Source organism: Miscanthus floridulus, chromosome 4 (genome assembly GCF_019320115.1).
Source record: "Miscanthus floridulus cultivar M001 chromosome 4, ASM1932011v1, whole genome shotgun sequence".
NCBI lineage: Eukaryota > Viridiplantae > Streptophyta > Magnoliopsida > Poales > Poaceae > Miscanthus > Miscanthus floridulus.
In genome coordinates this window covers 63,244,806-63,251,246 of record NC_089583.1, presented here as the reverse complement: position 1 = coordinate 63,251,246, position 6,441 = coordinate 63,244,806, and the positions used below count along the sequence as shown (strand labels likewise).

Genomic DNA, 6,441 nt, shown 5'->3' with positions numbered 1-6,441 from the left:
TGAATTGAACATTCTTGAATCACCGGTCATGTGTTGTGTGCACCCACTATCAAGAACCTAATGCCTTCCTCCGGCTTTGTAATTGACCTACAAAAGAAGATCAATTCTTTTTAGGTACCCAAACTTTCTTAGGTCCTTGAAGGTTAGTTACCAAGGTCTTTGGTACCCAAATGGCCTTCTTCTTTGGGCCCACAATTGGTGTACCAATGAACTTATCCTTCATACCATTGGCACCCTTAACAAGCATGTAACAAGAATCAAATCTAATTAAGGATACATTAGGTTGCTTGTTCTTGTTAGTCTTGCAATATTACTCTATATGCCCAACTTGCTTGCATTTATTGCAAAACCGACCATTGCCCTTCACAAAGCTAGCTTTGGGAGTGACAAAGGCTGCCTTGCCTTTCTTAGGGGTGTAGCCTAATCTCTCTTTGTTGAGAGAAAACCTTTGGCTACCCAAGCACTTTAGCAAGCAGACATCTCCACCATAGGCATTTCCTAAGACACGAGTGAGCTCATTCACTTCCTTGTTGAGGGTCTCATTTTCCACCATTAGTGAGGCATCACAAGTGAAACCATCACTCAAAGGTGAAGTAGAAGCAGTAGTGCTACAAGAAAGGTTAGTGGGAGCAACAACAATGGTCTTATAAAAGGATTCATCAATAATATCACATGTTAGTCCCATATCACATGACATAATCACTTGCTCCTTTTAGCTTCTTCCTCCTTGACTTGCTTGAGGAGAAAGGAGTGAGATCTTTCAAGCTTAATGTGAGCATTGCCAAGCTCCTCATGGCCTTCCCTTAGACTCTCATGAGAAGCATTGAGCTCATCAAAGGATTCACTTGAGAGCTTTGAGCTCTTTCTGCAATTCTTTGCACTCCTTTCTCTTCATCTCAAGACATGTGTGGGCATTCTCCAACATGTCCATGAGAGCCTCCTTGGAGTCCTCATCATCATCATCGTCATCACTCATACAATCATCATTTTCACAAGCATCATCATCACTATCATCATATTTTACCTTGGTGGACTTTGCCATGAGGCAAGTTGATGAAGTATCGAAGATGGAAGGCGTGTTGTTGATGGCTATGCTTGCAAGTGCTTTCTTCTTGGATTTCTTGTCATCATTACTTGAGTCATCCTCCTCCAAAGAAGCATCACTATCCCATGTCACCACATAGTCACCACCCTTCTTCTTCTTTTAGAAGGACATCTTTTTCTTCCTTCTTCTCTTTCTTTTTCTTCTTCTTCTCATCCTCATCATTGTCACTATTGTAGGGACAATCCGCCGCAACATGGTCTGGGCTCTTGCAATTGTAGCACCTTCTCACATATTCTTTGCTCTTGTTGTTGTCTCCTCTTTCTTGCACCATAGCCCTTCTTCTTCATGAATCTTCCAAACTTGTGTACAAAGAGAGCCATGACTTCATCATCAATGTCACTAGCATCTTCATCATCACTTGATTCTTCTTTCTTGGACTTGCCCTTGTTCTTAGATGATGAGCAAGCCTTGAATGCCACACTCTTCTTCTTCTTGTCTTCATCTTCCTTCTTGTCATCCTTGTCGACCCCCTCCCTTTCCACACAGTATGTCTCTTGTGTCATGACATCACCTAGTACTTGGTTAGGGGTGAGTTGCTTCAATCCTCCTCTAATGACGATCAATCTCAATGTCTCAAATCTAGAAGGTAAGCACATCAAGAACCGATGAGAGACATCATCATCATTGATCTTCTCTCTCAAAGCCTTCAAGTCATTGACAATTACTTGCAATGTATGAAACATCTCTAGAATGCTATGATCATCCTTCATCTTGAAGCTTGTCAACTTGTCCTTGATGATGTATGGCTTGGCACTCTTCACCAGTTGGAGTTCCCTCATAGGACTCCTCCAATCTCTTCCACACTTCACTAGCTTTCTCACAATCCTTGATTTGCTTAAACACCTTAGAATCAATGGCATTAGTAGATGGTGTTGAGAGCCATTGTACTACATTGCTTGTTGGCCTTGTCAGTGTTGGTGAAATTGTCTGGATCAAGAATCACATAGTCACTCTTCGGTCACATCCCACACTTGGTCATTGATTGAACCAAGATACATCTTCATCTCTCTTCCAATAATCATAGCATGTGAAATCAAAGAACGATGGTTTGCCCCCCACATGGTTGAACACAACTTGAGCCATAATTTGACATCGAGGTTGTTAAGCCCTCAATAAAATGGTGACCATAGCTCTGATATCACTTGAAAGGTCCTACCATGGATAGAGGGGGTGAATAGCCTATTTAAAAACTACAAGATCACTAGAGCAATTTGATTAGTATGAAAAATAGAGAAATGCAAACTTGCTCTAGCTCTACAAGGGTTGCAAGCCACCTATCCAACTATTCTAGTTACTATGATCACTAGGTACACAAGAGGCTATGTTGCTACTCAACTTGGTTATCATCTAAGTAACTTGATATAATCATCAGCATAGAATCATTCACGTTCTCATGTCATATCATTCACAATCCTTCTTATGCATCCATGATACTTACTTTATGCATATACATGCAATAGGTGCAGCAGAAGAAATCACGTTGGTGGAACTCGAAGCTGATCCACAAGAGGAGAACCAGGAAGCTTAGCACCAAGAAGCTCTAGGCAAAGGCAAGCCCTGACCACGTTGGTGGAACTCGAAGCCGATCCTAAAGTTGATCATCTCCAAGAGTGCCCTTGACCACCAGCCGGCCACTTTTGTGAAAGGCAAGCCCCAGAGCATTCTAAGTCTCCCATGTTTTACAAGATATTACTTGAGTCCTTTATGTTTGATGCATTAGGTTATAAGAGTTGATTGGAACCACTTGTTGCATATACTTTCCTTATCTAGAAATATCTATCTTGAATCCTATGTAGGTCCTAGGATTGAACTTCATGCTTAGCCATGCTTAGACCGATAGACAGTCGGGTAATTTCCTATCACTTGCAAGCTATAGGTGGTGACTTGATCATGGTTGGCTATATTGTGCTATCATGAAAACATAACCTAGTGATGTTGGACAATTGGAGACTAGATGGAATCTGATATGTTAGGTGTGGTGATGTATAGTGATTCCATCTGTGTCGCTTAAGGACCGGCCGTTGGAGGTCCTCTTGTCATGTTGAACGCATGCATCTAACATAGTTGACAGCATAAGTCATTCCGACCGCGAAGCCGAGTAGCTCAACTCAGGCCGGGGACATGAGTAGTTAAAGTGCACACCCTAGAGGCAGTAAGGATGTATGGAGAGCCAATGGCAGTGAGCCCAAGGGTGGGTTCGAGTCCTGAGCCTCCTGGCAGATTGGTAGTATCTTTGAGGGTGCAGTGCTAGGTCTTACCCACAATTGGGCCTGAGTTGTACCAAAGGTGACCCGATGTGACTCTGATGGGGGAGTATGGGTGTGTGTTAGGAATAATTCCCTAGCTGGGTAGGAATCGATTCGAATCACCATCTCTCCCGCATAGTGAGAATTTGACATGAGCCCCCTTCATCGTAGTAATAGATGAAAGTAATGGTTATGTGGATTATAGAAATGCTCAACTTGATATGGTTACTATTGTGATGATTTAATGGTACACAACATGTTTGGCATAGGATAGATGCTAATCTAGAATGGAACAGGAATAATAAACTGGTTACTCAAAAGTTAAAAGATACTAGATAAATATTGGCTTGTATGCAAAGGCTGTCAACCAGCTCCACTTATAAGCCTTGCATGATCAGTTGGTGTCACTTATTTTGGTTTATGACGGGTAAGTCTAGCTAAGTACCTTCTCATACTCAGGGTTTATTTCCCTATAGTTACAGATAACATGATGTACCACGGCTACTAGTAAGCACTGCTTTGCTCCTATAGTGGATGAGGAATAAGACCATGGGCATGGTCATTCTATATGTCATCTCACCCTTGTGCTTTTGGTTGGAGATGGCTATGAAAACTGGCTATGTATCTAAACTACTTTTGATGTCGTTCTGAATTATGTTGCTTCTGCTACTTTTAAATTGTTGTTGTAACAACTGTGATGGAACTCTGATGTATGACAAACTATTTGTGAACTTGTTGTAACATGTGGCTTGTATGTTGAATCATGTATGATCTTGGCTTGTATGTTGGTTGATTCGATATCCTTCGTGATACTCAATGGACTACCGAATTTATATGGGATCAAGTGTGATGGTTTGACTGCCTCGGTGGTTGCTATTGTACTTGTGCTCTTATAAATTAGATGGTTCTGTTACATGCCGCCCGGCGCCACTTGGGCGCCGCCCAGCCCCATGAAGTGCCACCTTGTCATTTTGCCACATCAGTGATCCATGGGAACTACTCTAGAGTTGATTCAAGTTAGTTTCCACCGATGGACAAGATGGAGTTGACATGGATGCACCGGCCCACCATCATACACATGGAGGCTCCAACCAACCTTAGAACTACCTTTTGATCATGTTTTGGCATGTGCTAGCTTCACAACCGCCATTGGGAGCCAGCCAGCATCGTTGGATGCAAAGGTGGTGCATCCAAGGGCCGATCAGCACCCCTGTGCTACCGCCCGGTGCCCCCTGCCTCCACCATCCTCCCTGCTACCTACAAGTACCCCTCCCCTCACTATACACTATAAATAGTGGGTGTGGAGCTTGGTGGAGAAGTGTCCCATTCAATTCCAAGCTCTCCAAGCTTCTCTTAGCTTTCTAGCTTGGCTAAGCTATAGAGCAGTAGTCTAGTAGTGGAGTAGACCAAGAGCGGAGCTGCTCTTGGAGTCCAGAAGAGTCTTCTAGGTCTGGTATAGCTCGTTTGTAATTCTTTCATTTCAGCATTTACTTTATTCCATATTTATTTTAAGTACTTTTTTCTAGTATTATTGTTTTGCTTTACTTTAAGTACTTAGTCATTAGTGTTCATCATTAGTGAGCTTAGGTGCTTGTTGTTTGGCATTAGTAGCATATGTTATCTTATAATTAGTAGCTATTCGTTAGTACCGGTTCCACCGTTTGGTGATAGACTTGTCCATCCTCTATATTCCACCATGATAGGTCTAGTTATTAAATCATAGGGCTCGTGGCAGACCTTGTCTATTTATCTCTCCTAGTTGGTAGGTGGGCTATGCCCCGAAGTACTATCACATTTCTCCTAATCATTTGTTTACCCTAGTTATTAGAAAGATAAATCGCTCGCTCTCCCGCCTAGCTATCTCTAGGTTAGCTTGTTAGTAGTAGTTAGTTTAGGTAGTTCACATTCACCCTTCACTATTGTTCACCTACCTAGGATCAACTTAGGCCTTGCCTTCTTGTCTAAATATAAATTCTAGCCTTCCGCCTTCCTATGGGAAAAATATAAATTCAACACTCGGTACTCACCGAGCAAAGTGCTATGCGCTTGCGGAATCCTCGAATAGTCGTTAAGAAATATCAACAAGCATTTCTGGCACCGTTGCCGGGGAAGGCAACTGGCCTCAGATTTATATTGCTAGACTTGCTAGCTAGGTTTTTAGTTATCCTAAGTACTTTATCCTATTTTCCTCAAATTCCTATCACTACCCTCCACGACCATGGGTGACAAGTCCATTCATGATTTTTCTGCACCCTCAAGCTGCTAATGTAGCCACCGGACCCAATGTTATTAATGGGGATGCTAACTTTGAGCTTAAGCTAGCATTAATTATGATAGTTCAAGCTAGTCCATTTTATGGGAAAGCCCACAATGATGCAAATGCTCACCTCCAACATTTCTTGGAGATTTGTAGCACCTTCACCATTAAGGGAGTGAGCCAAGAGGCTATACGTCTTTGCCTTTTCCCCTTCTCTTTGTTAGGAAAGGCTAAGCAATGGTTTTACTCTAACCTGCAATGCCTGTAGATACCTAGGACAAGTGTTCCAACTCTTTCCTAGTCAAGTTTTTCCCCATGGGGAGGACTAATGCTCTGCAGCAATAAGATCTCTAGTTTTTAACAACTAGTAGATGAATTGATTCCTGAAGCTTGGGAACGAATGCAGGAGTACGTCTCTGCATGCTCGCACCATGGCATGGAAGATTGGCTTTTGATCTGGAACTTCTACCATGGATTAGTGCCGTTAGATAGGAGCCATTTAGATGCTGGTGGTGGTGGAGCATTCTCTTTGCTAAGTGTTGCAGATGTAGAGACGCTGATCGAAAAGATGGTTTCCAACCAAGGATGGAGCGATGATTGATTCCAACCCCATAAAAGAGGTATGCATTCAATTAAAGAAATTGACATGCTTGCAGCTAAGATGGATATACTTGTGAAGTGCGTAGAACATTATGAGAAGGTGAGTGCCTAAGAGACACTCAAAGCCATGGATTCCCACATGACTTGTGAAGTCTATGGAGATGTTGGACATTCGTGCAATTCTTACCCCGAAACCCAAGAAGACCTCAACTTCGTCAACACCGACAGAGGAT

At 42.5% G+C, this 6,441-nt stretch overlaps 1 non-coding gene across 1 annotated transcript; it reads right to left on the bottom strand.

Moving 5' to 3' along the window:
- Positions 1-5,936: 5,936 nt before the first annotated feature.
- On the bottom strand, positions 5,937-6,046 carry LOC136553164 (small nucleolar RNA R71). Its single transcript, XR_010783070.1, has one exon. It is a non-coding gene; the product is annotated as a small nucleolar RNA R71 (small nucleolar RNA).
- Between the last annotated feature and the right edge of the window lie 395 nt (positions 6,047-6,441).